Source organism: Sceloporus undulatus, chromosome 2, assembly GCF_019175285.1.
Source record: "Sceloporus undulatus isolate JIND9_A2432 ecotype Alabama chromosome 2, SceUnd_v1.1, whole genome shotgun sequence".
Taxonomy (NCBI): Eukaryota; Metazoa; Chordata; class Lepidosauria; order Squamata; family Phrynosomatidae; genus Sceloporus; species Sceloporus undulatus.
Window position 1 is genome coordinate 185,517,934 of NC_056523.1, and position 19,263 is coordinate 185,537,196.

At 44.1% G+C, this 19,263-nt stretch overlaps 1 protein-coding gene across 1 annotated transcript in view; it reads left to right on the plus strand.

The window, feature by feature from the left end:
* Nucleotides 1-1,198: 1,198 nt before the first annotated feature.
* Nucleotides 1,199-19,263, plus strand: part of LOC121920398 (leucine-rich repeat neuronal protein 1-like) — a 41,944-nt gene continuing 23,879 nt past the window's right edge. Inside the window, exon 1 of the mRNA XM_042447534.1 lies at nt 1,199-1,297. The gene's annotated coding sequence lies outside the window, so the exon portion shown is untranslated. The remainder of the gene's footprint in view (nt 1,298-19,263) is intronic.

The window sequence follows — 19,263 nt, forward strand, 5'->3', positions numbered from 1 at the left end:
CTGTTGTTGTTAATTGGAAGTGCTTCAGTGATGACTTGATATGTCTGGGACTTGCCCATTATTTTTAAATAATTCGATTTATTCGAACCTTGGCCTCCGGAGTCATAGTCCTATGCTCACATCACAAGTTCATGCTGGCTCACATATACATGCAGGTTTCTTTGTTGTGTGCCTTCAAGTCATTTCCAACTTATGATAAGCTTAAAGTGACCGCTATCATGGAGTTTTCTTGGCAAGATTTGTTCAGAAGGGGTTTGCCATTGCCTTCCCCTGAGGCTGAAAGCATGTGACTTGACCAAGGTCATGCAGTGGGTTTACATGGCCAAGCCAGAATTTGAACCCTGGTCTCACAAGTCATAGTCCATCATTCAAACCACTAGGCCACTTTGGTTCACATAGGTACATACATACATATAGGACTTTTCTTTCCACCAGTTTCTATTCATTCCACCCTGCACCCACCTCTCCTACCCACAGAGGGAAGTTTGAACCCAGGTCTCTTGCTCGCCAACCTTCTTCTTTCTCAAAGAGGAAGAGGAGGAAGAGGGGGAGTTTCCCATGTATAACTAATGAATTCAAGAAAACATTCAGGGGTAGCCATGTGTTGACCATGTAGCAAATCCAACAACATCCAAAAATCCACCAAACAGTGATACCTTTACGGAGCCAACCCAAATGCACAATATTACATGTTGCATGCTTTCCAAGCTTGACTGGTTTCTTCATCAGGCAAGATTTTAAAAACCAAACAGCAAGGGTGGGGGGAGGGGGATGAAATCTAGCATCTTCAATTTTCCCCCTCCTATTTTGGTTGGTAACACCTTTGCCTGATGAAGAAGCCAGTGGAGCTTCAAAAACTTGCAGCATGTAATATTATGCCTTTGGGCTGGCCCAGTAAAGGTGTTACTGTTTGGTGGATTTGGGGGTGTTGATGAATTCAAGGCAGCAAGAAAACATACACACACACACACTTTGTTCCCAGAAAGCAAGAAGGCTGGAAGGGAGGCTGTAGTCAGAGCCTGGTATCATCCCACCAGCATCGCCTCCTGCATCCCTCCATTATGACATCATCGCCCACCCCTCCATCTCCATCTGGGCCAGCCCCCTCCTCTCTATTGGCCAGGAAGAGTTGCCCATCTTCCCCTGGAGTGGGCGGCCTTCCCCTGCTCCCCTCCCCTCCCCTCCTGGATGTGGGACTTCTTCAGAGCACAGAGAGCCCAGCAGCAGCAGAAGAAAAAGAAGCAGAAGAAGCCCCCAGCAGCCAGCCCCTTTGGGCTCCCCAGCCTAGGCAAGCCAGGTGAGTCAGCCAGCCAGCCAGCCAGCCAGGCTGAGCCTTGGGTACCACTCCTCCTTCATCCCAAGGATGCGGTTGCTGGGGGAGACGGGATGCAGGAGAGGGGCGGGGAAGGGATGGAGAGGCAGAGGCGAGCAGCTGGGCGGAAAGTTTCCCTGCTTGCATGGCTTGTCCTCTGGACTGACCTAGTTCCTCAGCCCCATCTCTCACCTGCCCCCCACACACTGTTGAGACTTGCTTCAGGAAGGAATGAAGCAAGTCCAGACAGTGGGGGGAGAGATGGGGCTAGGCTCCCCATTGATTCATCATGAGGCAAGGAGAGTGGGGAAGAGGAGGAATGGGGTGGATCAGCTTTGGACCCAAGGGATGGAAAGGATGGGGGGTGTCCTAATTCATTAATGAATGGATGATTCTGCCAGCATTGCGAGAGGACAGAAGTCAGGTTTGCTAGAGTCCCAGAGTTTCTGCCTGCCTCACTGGCAGTGGTGGATCCTATTAGCCTTGGCTTCCAGCCTCACTTCGTTCATTCATTTGGGCAAGGGGACTGAGGAAGACGAGGGATGGTGGTGCAGCAGGTTAGTTTTAAACCTGAGGGAGGGACAGGGGTCCCTAATTTATTTATTTATTTGGGCCAGGGCAGTGAGGAAGAAGAAGAGGAGAAGGAGGAGGAGGAGGGGGGGGTGTTGGTGCATCAGATCAGTTTTTAACACAAGGGATGGATGAGGTCCACATTTATTAATTTGGACCCTCATCCATCCCTTGGGTTTAAAACTGACCTGCGGCACCAACACCCCCCTCCTCCTCTTCTTCCTCACTTCCCTTGACCTGATCACAAGAAGGCAACCACAAAAAGCAGCAGAGAAAGAGGAAGAGTAGGGATTCTTGGCTCTTCGTTCTTCACTCCACGCCTGCCACTTCCCCCATTCCCTGGTTTAGGATGTGAAGACACCCTCTTCCCACCACAAGAAAAACCCTCTCCATTTTTGAAGTCAGTTCCTGGCTGGGCAGCAATGCTCTGACCCTTATTCCTGGAAGAGAAAGGTACCAACCATTTTTGGGGTTGTGAAGACACCCCCTTCCCACAACATCAAAAGAAAAACCCTCTCATTTTTCTGAAGTCAGATCCCAGGCTGAGCAGCATGATTTGACTCCTGTCCTGGTGCAAAAAAGAGGAAAAGGTGATGTTGGTAAGTGCTTTTGGAGATGTTTTTTTCAAAAGCGGCTTGGTTTCAGAAAGGGAAACATGTAAGACTAGGACAAAAAGCTCTCCTTGGACCTCGCCTAGCCGATGCAGTCAAGGGAAGTGGGGCTGGAAGCCAAAACTTAGAGGATCCATCACTGCCAGTGAGGTAGACAGAAACTCTGGGACTCTAGCAATCTGGAACATTGACTTCTGTCCTTTGGCAATGCTGCGATGCTGGCAGAACTGCTGCTCTTTTGCTGTTTAATAGCCCTTAACGTATTGCTGCCTATTTTCCTGGGGAAATGCTTTAGAGTTTACTGAACAGCAGTAAAATGTGCTTCAGCACACCACCTGGCATAACGTGTAGAGCCACTGCATCACTCCTGCAATGTGTGTTTGAATGACAAGAATGGCAAGCTGGAGTCCTTTAATTCACACTACAAGTTGAAAAGTACCAGGGTGGTAGAGGGGAGATAGAAGCTTCTGGCCTTCCAGACGTTTTTAGATTGCGGTTCCCATCAGTAAAAATTATAGTCCATCATTCCCTAGCCCTGCTCGAAAGCTTCTTGAGGAACCATAAAAAGTAAGGATGCTGCTCAAAGATGGACAAACCAGGTATCTCTGTTGTTGTTCTTGTTGTTGTGTGTCTTCAGGTTACAGTATTTCCAACACATGGTGATCTTAAGGTGGAGCTATCATAGAGTTTTCTTGACAGGTCTCTTCAGAGAGTGGTTGTTGCCACTGCCATCTTTTAAGGCTGAGAGAGAGTGACATGCCCAAGTGGGTTTAAATGGCTGAGCTGGGATTTGAACCTTGGTCTTCAGAGTCTTAGTCCAGTGCTCAAACTACAGTACTACACTACACTGGCTCTCCCATTATCCACTAATAGAGAAATGCTACATGTATAGCTGGAACTAATAGTCATAGTTGTACTGAAGTTTTCAAAAGGGCAGGTTTGTTTTTTGGAAGAGCAGTTTTGGTCAGTCAGACTCCTCAATCCCTCATAGCCACTAAGGGAGAATGTGTACTGAATGGAATTTGGGCCCACGTTCAACTGGATGCCCAGTTATCAGAGCAGACATAAGTTATTTTGCAGCCAGAGGCAGAGCTGCAAATTGTGTCTTCCCCCTACAACACAAAGCCAGTGAAGTTATTTTGGAACCTGAGACAAAAAAAAAAAAAAAAAAAAAAACCACCAAAAAAACCTTCCCACAAGTTCTTCACATGGTTGTTTTTTACTTAATACAGACAGAATAATCACTATTTGCTATCCATTGGTGATCCCCAAACCTTGCTGCCTGAGGCAGCTCCTTCACTCTATCGAATGGCAGGGCTCTCTCTGCTAGTGATGGCCTGGATAGCCTGACCACCACCACTATTCTCCCTAAGTCTTTGCCTTCACTGCTTTCTTTGCTTCGTCCTTTAATCATACGGCACACATTTTGCAAAAGGACGGAACATTAATTCCATGCCGTGAAAATGCTGCTCAGGGCATGAAGGGCAGCGGCAGTCTGTTGCTAAAGGCACAAAAAGTGACCTTCTGGGACGTACGTGTGTGTGTGTCTGTGTGTGTGGTTTGGATAGATAAGGGCAATCTCACTGGGTTGTTAGAAACTGGCTGGGGGATGCTGGGGGCCACCTGTGTGATTAGACACTTCGGGTGGCTAAACTGGGTTATCATGAATGGTTTAGCAAGTTGTTGTGTTCAGTTTTTATTCTCATATTTGTTTACCGAGGGTGGGTTGTGGTGCTTGAGGAATGAACACAGCCATATTATGTTACACCCCAGAGGTCCCCTTCCCATGCATGTGTCCCTATACAAGCCAATAGCAGGACTCCCTCACATCACACCTGTTCCCAGCCCCATAAATGCTCTGGGCAGCCCTACAAGAGGAGGATCTAGCCCTGCGCCAGGGGACATAAAACATCTTGGGCTAGCCTGGAAGCCAGCTTCAGAGGGGTGGTGAATCCACATTGGATTTGAGTCCAAACTTTCAATGAGCTACCCAAGAGGCCAGATCCCATAGCTTGAATCAATTAGCTTCTTTACAGTTAAAACTAAAATCCATAACAGATTCACTACCCTACTTACGTCAAAACCACCAGCTGCCACTGCCTAGAAATGAGCTCTTTGATTCATCTGCCTGTGGTGGGTACTTCTGGACAACCATCCCTTTAATTGTTCTATGGGTAATTCTTCTTTGGAGGTTTTTAAACAGAGGCTGGATGGCCATCTGTCAAGGGTGCTTTGATTGTGTATTCTTGCATGGCAGTATGGGGTTGGATTGGATAGCAATCAAGGTATCTTCCAACTCTGGCATGGGACAGACCACCCCAAAAGGGCGGCCTGCCGGTGGCCTAATTCCCTCCAGAAGGAAGCCATAGCCGCCAAACCAGACAGCTTCCCTCCAGAGGAAGAAGAACCCCAAAAACTGGGTTCCTTTTGCACTGCAGGGTGTGTCAGAATCCACCTTCAGTTGGGCATTCAGGGTGGACATCACGAGTGCACCAATGGCACACTTGTGACATAAGCAATGGATGGCGCCATGCAGACGCTGCGTGGTGCTTACGTCACAGTGATGGTGCCCATGTACATGAGATGCCACCATTGTTATGCCGCCATGTTAGGGTTAGGAACCATGTGGTTGCTGTGCAGTCCCTAACCCTAAAATCGGCACCAGCACGGCGCATTTGGGTGGTCTGTACCACGCCTATGATTCTATGAGTCTATAGTTTCATTTAATATTGTTGTTGTGTGCCTTCAAGTCATGTCTGACTTATGGCAACCCTAAGGCAAACTTATCATAGGGTTTTCTTGGCAAGATTTGTCCAGAGGAGATTTACCATTGCCTTCCCCTGAGGCTTGACCAAGGTTACCCAGTGGGTTTCATGGCTCAGCTGGGAATTGAACCCTAGTCTCCAGAGTTGTAGTCCAACACTCAAACCACTACACCATGAGAGCCATCCAGTTATTCTGCCCTGCTTTGTTGTTGGGTTTTCCCAATATCCCCCTTTTTTCCCCTTCCTGCATCTGGCATGACAGAGCTCCCCTTTGGATAATTTGCTGAATGTCTCTGCATGCATCCACACTCCAACACAGAAACTTGCATAGGCAGTTTATATTTGGGTTCCCAGGATCCACCATGGTTTAGTGGTTTGAGCATTGGAGCATGACTATAGAGATCAGGGTTTGATTCCCTGCTCAGCCATGGAAACCCATTGGGTGACTTTGGTCAAGTCCCAGTCTCTCTGCTCCGGAAAAATCTGTGATAGCCTTAGGGTCAACATAAATCAGAAAGATCTTGGGGGCACACCACAACAACCCATAAGAGAAACCCAATACATCATCATACAAAATCAACAAAAATCAGAAAAGAAAGGAGGGGCAAAGAAGGGAAGAAATCTTTACATCAAAAAAGCAAGAAGGAAAAAAGTTGAAGGACCTGAGTTGCTTTCTGGCCTGAGCCATGAGGAAGGATGCTGGGTGGAGGAAGGATTTAACACTGTGAAATTTATAGAAAGAGAGTTCGTTGCTCCCTAGGACCACCTAAGGGTCAAGTAGGAATCGACTTGGGTACCAAATAGAAGATCTTTTTAAAGAACCCTTCCCCACTGTGAAAATCATCCCTTGTTGCTAGAAGCACCTTGGATAAACAGCAAGCCAGGAGCGGTTTGGGTGAAATTACCTTGACTCACTGCAAAGTGACAAATTTTTCAAGGTGCCTTCCAGTGCCAATCGTCCTTTGATGATGACTGCTAATTGCTCCTGAAAACAATGTTGCATAAGTCTTCATTTATTGTTATAATGTATTGATTCCTCTCCCTGCTGGAGAGAATCCATTGATCCCTTCCATCAGATATTCACAGCTCTTTGTTTTCTGTACTGTACCATTTTTATCCATTTATTATAATACTTGTCAGGTGCCATTCAAGGCCAAGTGCTCAGGACAATGAAAATAGGATGTTTTTTTTTTAAAATCTACAATATAGTGCTTTTTAAAAACCTCACAGCCAATCACAGTACCAAAAAAAATAAAATAAAACCCCGCTATGCAGGCCAGCAAATGCTTCAGGAAATAAGAGTCTTTAATTTGCAGTGAAAAGCACAAAGAATGGTGTTGGGTGAAAGCAAAGCCAACCCTACAATTAGGCAAAGTGGAGTGGCCACCTTAAGCAGGAAAATCTGTGGCAATGGGAGAGGCAGCACTAAGACACTGATAAACAGCTACTGTACACTGTTTTTAGTCTTTGTTTTAAAGTAATCTTTTAAACGGTTTTGATTCTGTTGTTAGTTTAATACTCAACCACAATATATTTTTAATTGTAACTTTCTGTCTTTTGTAAGCCCCTTTGAGCCCTAGTCTGGAGAAAGTGAAGGATAAAAATAAAGAGAAGGGGAGGGAAGGGAAGGGAAGGGAAGGAGCAACAGAAAGATTTATGAATTCCAGGCAAAGTGCTCTTCATACACCCTCCCCATGCTGCTCTGAGATGTGGTGGCCTATCCCGTTGTTGTTGTTGTTGTTGTTGTTGTTGTTGTTGTTGTTGTTGTGTGCCTTCAAGTCATTTCCGACTTAATGATGATGACCCTAAGGCAAGATTTGTTCAGATGAGATTTATCATTGCCTTATCCTGAAGCTGAGAGAGTGTGACTTGTACATCCAGTGCATTTTATGGCAAAGTGAAACCCTTGGAGTCATTCAGGCATTGTTGTTTTTAGTGCAACAATGCAAATAATCTCACACACACATTCCACTTTTGTTGTTCACATTATGTTTTTACCAGAACCATATCTCTGTGCATCTCTGTGACGTCTGTTGCTCACATGTGTCAGTACTGTGAATAAAGATGGAGCTGATGATGCAGATGTATTCAACGCACATTCAAGGCATGCAGAGTTTTATCCCATTTTATCATGTATTTGCATCAGTTTTTCACACAGCCAACAATGCGAATCTTTTAGATAAACCTAGGAAAAACCTGAGGTCAATTATCTTGGGTTAAGTGAATTTTTTTTTTGGCAGCCCTTCTGCCCAAAACACTTACTTGGCTGCATTTGGCTGAACTGTGGAATGGCAAGGCTTTATCCACCATCCCTCTGGAAGCAACATGTCTCAGGCCACCCTGAATTATAGAAGACCCCCCCCCCAAAAAAAAACCCAAGGTCATGTCTCCCATGCTCTCTTTCTGGAAAATATGGGTAGAGGGCTCCAAGACAATGTGTGAACATTAAAAGAATTTCTGTTAAGCATTCTCCCATTTTGCATCTGAGCTATTGGAAATGCAACCCAAAATACAGGCCAAATGTAACGCAGGGGACATTATTTAAGGTGTCTTGCCCAAGAGCTTAAGCCCTCAGGAAATTAAAGCTATCTGAACTTGGCCTTGTGGTGGTATAAGTCATTGTACTGAGTCAAATTTGTTGAGTCCAAATATAGCCCTGGCAGAGGGGTCAATGAAGTGAGGCTCTCCACATGTAGCTGGACTGCAGCTGCCATCACCAGAACAGCCCATGGAGAGAAACATTGGGAGCTGCAGTTCAGAAACATCTGGAGGACTGCCCTTTGCCTACTCCTGCCTTAGGGACTTTACAAGGGCCCAAGGGGTGAGGGCAAGGTGACCAGATATCCTAACCTCAAAAGAGGGTAAGGCACCGCAAAAGGTAAGGCATTCAAAGAAAAAATGCAGGACATGATGAAATAAGAGCTAAAAACACTAATATGAAATATAAATTCATGCTTTTTTGCCTTGCTCAAAATGGAGGACATTTTGGCATTCCTCCTGGACAGAAGGTTGCAAAGTAGGACATCTGGCCACCCTGGAGGAGGGAGACACAGGGGTATAGCTACAAGGGGTTATAAATGAAGTCATTGCCCTCTAAATAAGAATTCTGTCCCCCAGTCAAATGTTCCTTCAACCCCCCCCCCTCCAATTTCTTGCATTGAAGAGAAGGAGACATTGAAAACCATTCAGACACCTGGAACACTCATATTTCCTCTGTTGGCATTCCTTTGCTAACTCTGCCTACCCCTTTTCTTTGGACGGCTAAACTCTGTTTCTATATGTTCTACTCATGTTTTAAGTGACTGCAATGCTAGAAATTTGGGGACTGGAGGAAAATTTCACTGGGGGGGCATAGTTCTTATTTGAGGGGGGCAGTGCCTTAATTTCCACACAGACCCTTTTAGCTAAAGCCCTGGGACATGACTTTAAATGCCATAGTTCCATCCTGTCAAATCCTGGGATCTGTAGTTTTATAAGGCCTTTAGCTTTCTCTGCCAAAGAGTGTTGGTGCTGCATAAAATTACAAATCCCAGGATTCTGTAGGATGGCATCATGGCAGTTAAAGTGGTGTCAAACTGCATTATTTCTACAGTGTACTCTTAGGATAGCACTGGAACTTGTAAAGAAAGCTTTTCCAATAGCATTTTCCTGAATTGTAAAGGCCTTCCTTTTTTTAAGGAGCATCTTGGTTAAATTCTTTAATTCTGTCGGAAGCTACTGTAATTCACTTATTGGATTAGTCTTTTGATTAGTCTTTTAACCTCTGGTGCTTTTGCTTTTTTACTCTCTTTTTTTCCTTTTACTCTGTTGTTCTTTTTATAGCTTTATGGCTTTAATTGCTCTGATTGATTGTTGCTGGCTTTCCTGAAGTCTTGCTAAGAAAAGATGAGGGTCCAAATAATGTTTGATGGAAATAATATACTGAGAGGGAAAGAAAAGGCACTCCACATGTATTCAGATGCAATCTTCATTATTACTACTTTGGCTACAAATTTCTGGAAATCACATGTTCTTGTTGCAGCTGAATAGGCTCCAAACATGTTTATTTATTAATTGAAAGTATTTTTATCCTGCTTCACAGCCAAAAAGCCTCCCAAGGAGGCTTACACCCAATTAATTTTAAAAAAAGGTCAGTATCTTGTGCTCAGACTTGAAATCTAAAAGAGAAGAAAAGAAAATATGCATAGCACCAAAGGAGAAAGGGGTGGGAAGGATAGAAGAAATGTTAAGGTTTAGATATACTTGTAGTTGTAGTTAAAGTTCTCACAATGACCAAGTAGAATCAGGGATAACTCACTTTCTGGCATTTATTTCTGGGGAGTCTCTGATGATTCAATTACCCATTTTTGCATTAAAAATAGTATTAGTATAGAATGATAAGTGTTGTCATCCGTCAGGGTTTAGTTCATTGATTTGGGCCTCTGCAAACCAAATCTCTGAGTAGGAACGTATGCACATGCACAGACCAACATACGATGAATGCCAAGGCAGTAGGCTAAGAATGAGGAATTCTGTGGTCCTCCAGATATTTTGGAGCTGCAGCCCAAGCTAGCATAGCCGATGTGAGGGATGCTGGGAGTTACAGTCAAATGCCATCTGCATAATGTACCCCTCTCCCACCTGATGCAGTACAAACCCTGAAATTTTTCACACAATGTAGCTGCTGCTGTCTGTTTTGAACTATTGATAGCTCATTGTGTTGTAACAATCATGTCATTCCACTAAGAACAAACACTGCTGTAGCTTTTAAGTCAGTGGAGGAAAGGCGGGTGCCGAGTAAACAGAAACAGCAATCGGAAGAGAGCGTGGCATCATAGTCAGGAAGCAAAGGGGGCTCAGGAGGCTTCGTAACAAGAAAATAGGGACATTTTGCAACACCTCTGCTTTTGTAATAAAACAGGGGTGTGCCAAATGTGTCCCTGTTTTCACCTGCGAAATGACAAGAGGGGCTGAAGTCCTGAGACAGTCAAGCCTTGGCTCAGAGTTAGATTCTGCCCAGAGATTGTGGTTATCTTGGGAGAGTTCCTCTGTCCTGGTGGATGGAAGGGAGGGAGTAAAGATCTTCTACTCCTTGAAAAGTGGCATTAGCATACCTGTTATCTGATGGTCCAGAAGTGGCACTAAGAAAATCAGGAAATTATATTGCCAGGCTACATGCCTGCCCTTACTTGACTGCATGTGTCAGGGTTGTTGTTGTGTGCCTTCAAGTTGTTTCCAATTTATGGCGGCTCTATCACAGGGTTTTCTTGACAAGATTTGTTCAGAGGAGGTTTTGCCTCTGCCTTCGCCAGAGGCTGAGAGAGTGAAACTTGCCCAAGGTCACCCTGAGGGTTTCATGGCTGAGCAGGGAATCAAACCTTGGTCTCCAGAGTTGTAGTCCAACACTCAAACTACACTACACTGGCTCTCCGTTTCTGAGTTATGACAACCCTAAGGCGACGCTATCATGGGGTTTTCTTGGCAAGTTTCTTCAGAGGGAGTTTGCCATTGCTATCCTCTGAGGCTGAGAAAGGGTGACTTACCCAACACTACCCACTGGGTTTCCTTGGCTGAGCCAGGATTCGAATCGAGGTCTCCCAGTGCCATATTCCAGTTCTCAAACCACTACACCACACTAGCTCTCAGTAAGCGTACAAGCTTGGGAAGGTGAGAATTTGTGGACTACAGAATCCTTCCGTCATTGCAGCTACTAGCTGAGGATTCTGGGAAATGTAGTCCCAAAGAGTGCCCTTCTCAAGCTTTAGTTAAGGTGAGAGACATATATGGCCTGCTCAAAAATGCACTACAGGGAAGGTGTCACACACAAGCTAGTGGCAGTGGGGTAAGGATCTTAGTGCATGCCTACTGGAGTCAGGGCCTGGGCTGTATGGAACTAGGCAATACATTGATTATCCCCAAACTGAAGCTTTGAAATGGCAAATTACATGACATGTATATATAGTTACTGTCAGGAGTAGTGGGAAGGGGAGAGAGCCACAGTCCAAAAGTCATGTAAAGACTAAGACCCAAGTTATTTTATTGGTATGATGAATGTGTGTGTGAGTGTGTGTGTGTGTTGTATGCCTTCAAGCCGTTTCCAACTTATGGAGACCCTTTTATGGGGTTATATTGGCAAGATTTGTTCAGAGGAGGTTTGCCATTGCCTTCCCCTCAGGCTGAGAGAATGTGACTTGCCCAAGGTGGGTTTCCTTGGCTGAGCCAGGAATCAAACGGTGGTTTCCAGAGTCATAGTCCAACACTGAAACCACTATGCCACACTGGCTCCTTATGATGAATAAGGGATTTCTAATTACTTCCAAAAGTTATTTTAAAAGACATTTTAATAGGCAATTTTTCCAATTTTCTGCCAATCTCTTATCAATCCAGGGTCATAACTAGCAGGCTATGGGAGATGCAGATCATCCTGAGTGACACTTTAAAGGGTCAGTCGATCACTGGCACCAGTGGGATGGTTGATCACTGTCTGTCCCAAGATATACCCCCCTAGGCATTTCCCTCTGCCATCCAGTAAAGGATTATTGGCTGTCCTTGTCACCATCACCTTCCTTTCCAGCCCAGCCTGCAGCCCTGCCAAACCCAGGAGGGGCAGAGTGACCAGATGTCATAACTGCAAAGGAGAACAAGGCACCACAAAATGTAGTACACTGAAGAAATATGTAGGATATTAACCCCAATAAGATAGAAACACCAATGTGAATATAATTTCATATGGTTTATTTACAGCTATATTACAGTGTAGGGTTGCCATAAGGCAGGACCTCCAAACCGGGACAAATGTAGGACAAATGTAACAAATGGGGCCACATTTCAAAGGTAGGACACGTTTTTATAAAAAATGGGGACACTGAAAAATTGATAATTTTTTAAAATGTTAATATAAAAGCATGTTTCTTAGGCAGCTCAAAATGGAGACTTTTGGCATTATTCCTAGACAAAGAGGCTGAAATGTACTCTCTCTTTCTGGGCCAAACACCCCCCCCCCAAATCTACAGAACATTTCCCACGCCCAAGCAGGCATAGCATTTGCAAGATCACAGGCAGACCCTGGTGCCATTGAAACTACATTTTCCCACTTCCAGAGCCTTCTTAGGAATTCCCCCCTTCCACCCTTTTTCCTTGCCCCCCTCCAACCCCCCCCAAACCCCTCACCCCCCCCTTTTTCCCAGGTATGTCTCAACTTAGGAGGGATTATGGGACAGACCAAAGCCTTTTTTCTTTTCTAATGGGGGCAAAGCCTTGAGAAGGCCCTGAGCACCCCTGAGAAAAAGAAGAGTGAGGAGGGGGAAGAAAGGAAGAAAGGAGAGGAGGAAGAGGAGGGGAAGAGGAGGAGAAGAAAAAAAACAGAATAACAAGAAGAAGAGAAGGAGGGGAAAGAGAAAAAAGGGGGAAGCAGCAGCTCGCCTGAGTGTAAATTCCTCCCTGCTCGGATGTTGCCCAAATAAGGAAGCAGAGGGCTGGCCAATAGAGGCAGGGCAGTGCAGCAGACCCCGCCCCTGCTGGTTTCAGTCGTCCTGCTGCTTGCTCCAAACATACTGCACTGCACAGCACTCTATAGAAGGCAGGCAGCAGCCCTGGGAGCTCAGAGTTGGGCAGCCACCCGGGGGTGGAGGCGGGGGCGGGACGGGACCAGGCACGGCCTCCAGGGGGCGGGAAAGTCACGCCCACTGCCGTGAAATGGCAACCCTATTACAGTGGGATCTTGGTATCCACTGGGGTTTGGTTCCAGGTCCCCCCATGGATACCAAAATCCATTGATGCTCAAGTCCCATTAAATACAGTAGCATAATAAAATGGTGTCCCTTATATAAAATGGCAAAACCGAAAGTTTGCTTTTGGAAGGTATATATCTTTGAATACTTTCAAGCTGTGGATGGTTGAATCCAAGGATAAAAAATATCCATGGATACGGAGTGCTGGCTGTACTGTATTTTATTATCCTTTTATTTTTTATTTTATTATATTATATTATCCAGTCCTCACTGCAAATAGGGGGATCCTTCTAAAGTTCAGGGCACATTTGTTTCTCAGAGGGGAAAGGACAGCAAACATGGTGTTACTCAATGGGCTTCTTGTTCAAGTTCAAAATGGAGGACATTTTGGAAGTCATCCTGGGCAGAAAGTTGAAATGTAGACCATGCCCTGGAAAAGAAAGACATCTGGTCACCCTGAGAAGGGACTGCTGAGTAATAGCAGCATCCAACCCCCACCCTGCCACCACCACGATCATCATCATCATCATCCTGCTTTTCTCCCAAGATTCGGACCCAAAGGAACTTACAGTCTTAAAAACACATTAAAAGTCCTTACTGGAAGGCGGGGGGCAGGTGGAAGGTGTACTAGATAGCCTGGGGGTGACAGCATGAGTTACCACACTGGGGTGACAGCAACCCTAGTGATGTCACTGTATCAGTCCTAAGAGGGTCTGTTCCCTACAAAAACCAGTAATTAATGAAAAAGTAATAATGTACCAATGTGCTTGTCTTCATCATAGCAACAAGTAATGAAAACAACGTGTTTTCTTTTAAATGTTATAACCAGTAATGGAACAAATTACTTTCAAAAATTAACTTTCCAAACTCCGGATTCAAATACAACCACACAGGTAGATAGGAAAACAGAGGTTCCATGAAAAAAGATCTCCCACTGGACTCCCCTGCCATGCTACTACAGGGGATTCTTGGGTGCATTTAACTTATGTAAGGTTGGCATAGTCAATGCTCCTGAATTGGTCCACCCAAGATTGCTGTCCACCTTTTCCACAACAAATCTTTCCTGGATATCCTTCAAAGCTCCACCAGATTCAGTTTTGCTTACTTGTTTTACTCAGAGTGAGCACAAGCCAATAAACCAGAAACTCCCAGATCATAAAAGCGAAGTGTAAAATCCAACTCAATCATAATAACAAAAGGCTGTGGAAGAAACATTTAAAAAGTTTTTGGCCTACAACGTTTGCCCATAAATCGCTAGACAGGTCATGTATGTGTACGTGTTCTGCAAAAATGTGTTTTCTCATTTCTACACCACTTGCCAGCACTAGTTTTGTGTTGTTTTTTACTCATGGCTTTTATTTTGTTATTGGTGGTGGTGGGAGTATAATAGGATGGAAACGCCCTATTTTTTTTAAAAAATCCCAAACATTTCCTCTGAGTAACCAGTGACTGGCTTTCATTGATATGGAAAGGGTTATTTTTCTACTGCAGATCCAGAATCCTTCCAAAACGCACTCTGCAGTGACCTTACTGTTTAGGCTTAAAACGTGTCTCCTGGCAGCTGTTCTCCCTCTGGATTAGCATCAATGCAAAAGAAAAGGGGGGAAAAGACATTCAGAACAACAAACCCTTCATTTGGGCAATGAACTGCCCAGATTGTGATGTGCTTTAACACAAACACACAGAGACAGAGTCATCATGCCCATCCACCAGCCAGTTGTCATATTTACCCATGGTTGCCACTTTTCTCAAAAGGAGAAGACTAGGGTTACCATATTTTGAAAAGCAAAAAAAAAAAAAAAAGGGGGGGGGGGGACTCCTTTACTGATGGATTACTTTAAATTACTTATCGCTATGACAGGTCTCACTTTAAATATCCTATAAGCTCCAGGCAGTTGTAAGAAAAGCCACTGCCTTTCAGATGAGTCAGTACAACACAACAAAAAATACAGACTTTCCTTGTGTCCGGACACCATCCTGGCAATGTCAGTGGGGTGCCTTTCTCCTCTCCACTGTCTTCTTCCCTGATGGGTCTTCCTCTTAGGATGGAGGAGGAGGGTGGCAAGATTGTCCCAGCTGGAAGCTGGTGAGGTTGGCTGCTTTGGGGGTTTCAGCCACCCTGCTTTATCTTAGCATGCCTCTCTTCCTCCCCTTCAGAGCTATATTTCCTAATGGCTCACTTCCACCTTGTAAAAAAGCCTGAACACTTTAAAAATCCAAATCTGGACAGAAATTTTAGCTCTGAAAAAAAAGAGGACATGTCCTAGGAAAGGAACCCTCAAAACTGCAAAGAGACAAACACTGGCACAGCCACAGGATCACACAAACACAATCACCTTATGTCCATTGGTACTGAAAACTTAGGGTGACCAGATGTCCTCCTTTTCCAGGACATGTCCTATATTTCAGCCTTCTGTCCAGGAAGAATTCCACAATGTCTTCTCTTTGGAACATGGCAAAGAAACATGCATTTAGATTTCAATATGCGTTTTTAGCTTTGATTTGGTCATGTTTGCCTTGACGGTCTTACATTTTGCAGTGCCTTGTCCTCCTTTGTGGAAACTACAACCAAATAATACTTATTTTCTCAAAATGGCACTGCCTCTTTAGTTGAGACAAGTTGCACAGACGGAGAGGGAACGAGAAAGAGGGAACGTTTTGCCATTGCAGGGATGTGGCTATGGCTGGTTGCAATATGAGAGCATTGTCCGCCCCCCATAAGCAAATTTCTAGCACTGGAAAGAGTGAAACATTAGATATGGCAGCCATTAATTGCTTTAATGCATCTGATATCCTGAGACTATCAGGGTTTCAGTTTAGATATTGGAAAGATTTGTTATGAGATCCCTGATAACCTTACTTTGGGGGAAATGAAGGTTTAGGTTTATTCACTGGTAAAGAGGAAAATAAAAATATGTGTTTCCTTTGCTAGAAAACTGATTCTATCTTAGAGAGGGTTTTTTTAAAAAAATTAATCAATTTTGTCATATGGTGGTGTATTTATGTTTATTTTTATGTGTTGGGTTTATCTCTTCATGGTGGTATTTTGTGTTGGCACTGCAGGTAAATTAATAAAAAATATTTTTTAAAACTTCATGCTAAAACGAAATTCAAAAAGACAGCGAGATATTGAAAATCATTTACACTTTACTTGCTCTTTTTCATTGGATGCCTAAACTGTTTTTGTAAATGCTTAGCTGAAATTGTAAGTTACTGCAATTTTAGAAATTTGGGAACAGAAGGAAAAATTTCAGGGTGTGGCAATGTCCACATTTTGTCCCTCCCTCAGTAGTTACCCATCAGCATAGGCATCAACATTTTATTACTCATATTTAAAAAATCATATGGCTGTTTTTATTTTGGTTTTGGTTTGGTTTCTGTAAAATGTAAAATTCACGTTTGTTTCTGTAGTCATAGTGATAGCCTGATCAATCACCACAGAAGCAGTCTTTAACACATTCCTAACAGCACCAGTAAGACAGAACCAAAGGAGTTGCAGGGAAAGTCCGAATGATATTGAGCCTTTATATTTATAGGGAACCCAAATATAGAGGTGCTTTTTCTCCTTTGTTTTTTGAAAACCCTATGGATTTACTTTTCTTTTTAGTTAGGACATGTGGGTCTTCTCCCAGAAAGAAAAGAAAAGTCCATGTATTGCTTCTCCTTGCCTAGGGGTCCATCACTCCCAAAGCTTTACTTCTTCAAAAACTGTATTTTTCCACATTCTTGATTTTTCCATGTAATTTTAAGAGTTCTTTTAGAACCCCCATGGAAATTGTCTCATTCTTCAACATTTGAGCAATGTTAATGTTAGAGAGCCAGTCTGGATTAGACTGAAGAACTATCTGGTTCAGTGTTCTATGTCTATGGGAAGCCCACTAACAAAACATGGGTTCAACTGCACCCTCCATCTTCTAAATGCCATCAACTGATCAGAGAGAAACATACTGCCTGTGATACTGGAGGTGACATCTATGGCCATCCTGACTAGTAGCCATTGATGGAAGCATCCTCCATGAATGTATCCAGTCTCCTTTCAAAGCCATCTAACTTGGCAATCAAACAGAGGCCCAGGACAGATGGGTCAAAAGCAGCGTGCCGCCATTAATGCTAGGGTTCTGAAGCACGAGGCAACTGCACACTCCAGAACCCTAGCATGTCATGGAGGCGGCCAAATGGTGGCCTCCCATTCACACAGAGGCTGCCATCTTGACGTAAGCAACGCGCAGTGTATAGATGTCACTGCGCATCACTTACATCACAAGTGTGCCAATGGTGCACTTGTGATGTGCGCATGCCACCCTAAAAAGAACCCAGTTTTTCTGGGTTCTTTTTGGGGTGGAAGGACGCCAGGCAGTTTGGCTGCTGTGGCGTCTGGCTGAAAGTAAACAGGCCTCCGCCAAGCCGCCCTTTGGGGGCAGTTTGTACTGGGTCAGAATTTCACATTTTAACCATGCTTTGCTTAACTAGGCTTTACAGTTTTTTTCCATCCTGAATCTCCTGCCACTCAGTTTCAATGGATGGACATGGATTCTAGGATTATGAGAGATCCATAATATTAAACACTTCTATCAATTCTTCCTTTACTTGCCTTTTCCCTAAGTGAAACAATAGTAAACATTCCAATCTGTCCGCATAGGTAAATTGCTTCAGTCCTTTGGTTATTTGGAGGTTGCCTTTTTCTGCACCCAAATTCTGTTGCTTACAACAGCTGCCCTAAAGATATGGGCAAAAGGATGAAGCAAGAAGCTGAAAGAATGAAGCAATGGAATGTGGGGGGAAGACCACTGCAAGAGATCAGCTCAGACTGCTGGTGTTAGGAGTGACCTCTCCTTCTACTGGCAGCCCAGGGATGTTACTAGGGAGAACAGGTGGGTAACACCACTGCTCCCCAAACATCTGAAACAGGGTGTTTACCTGCAACCTTTTAAAATGTTGAAGCTCAGTGGAAGAGATGGTATAAGTAGGGTGAGAAAGGAGAAGAAAGGAGGATCTTCAGGATTTTTTAAATTAAATTTAAAAAAAAGAAAAATTAACATTTATTATTTTCAAATTTTCTTTAAAAGACATCACATTTTACCAAATTTTCACTTTAACCACATTGTAGGCTGTGCTTATGATATTGTAATTTAAAGGTATAATTTTAATTTTGGTTATTGTTTATGTGTCAACTATTGCCATTACATTCAGTGATGTAGTTGTTGTTGTTAACTGCCCTTGAGTGGATCTCAGCTCATGGCAACCCTGTGGATGAGACATCTCCATGGCTCCCTGTTTTCCACTGCTCTGCAGTGATATGTAAGAATTGTGATTGATGAGTAACATTAGTACAAAAAACATTACTAAGGATTATGTATGGTGTGGTATGGGAGGAGGTCAATGGGGGGGTGACACCATGAGTTACCGCACCAGGTGACACCAACCCTAGTGATGCCACTGTGATAACCTACAGAGTGGAGAGAAAGAGAGAGAGAAAAATGAGGGAGCAGGAAGAGAGAGAGAGAGACAGAAAGACACAGATAAGGGATAGCAGAAGAAGAGGATGGGAAAAGGTGAAGAAGAGAAATTAGGAATAATCCTGATTATCAAAGCTCCTGATAGATCACTAATGGAAAAAGTTTCTCTGTCCCCCATCTACAACCCAGTGAGGTGCTATATTTAGTCCTGGGATAAGTGGCAATATAAACTTTAGCAGGACTGCTATCTTAGAAAATCTGAGGTGGGTGCCAAGGAACGGCAGAAAATTCAAGCAGCCAGCAGCAGAAAAGTCTATCAACACTCTGGAAAATGGTCTGCCATTGGGTAACCCTAGGAGTATGGACTGGTATGTCAGCTTTGATTTTCAGAAGGCTGCAGAGTCTTAGGGTTCACCAATACTGTAGAAATAATGCAGTTTGACACCACTTTAACTGCCATGATGTCATCCTACAGAATCCTGGGATTTGTAGTTTTGTAAGGTGCCAGGATTCTTTGGCCGAGAAGGCTAAAGTCCTTGTAAAACTACAAATCCCGGGATTCTAGAGGATGGTGCTACAGGACTTAAAGTGGTGTCCAACTGCATTATTTCTTCAATATAGATACACCCTTAGTGTTGCCATCATTAGACTAATTCTGTAAGGTAGGCCACCATAGTTCCAAATTTGCAAATGAAAGAAAGAAGAAAGAAAGAAAGAAAGAAAGACAGACATACAGACAAAAAGGGGCTCAACAGACAGCCCAACAGGGGCAGCTCTGTGCCACCCCTGGAAGTGCTGGGTTGGGGACACAGCAACCAGACGCCAGGCCTTCAACCCAGT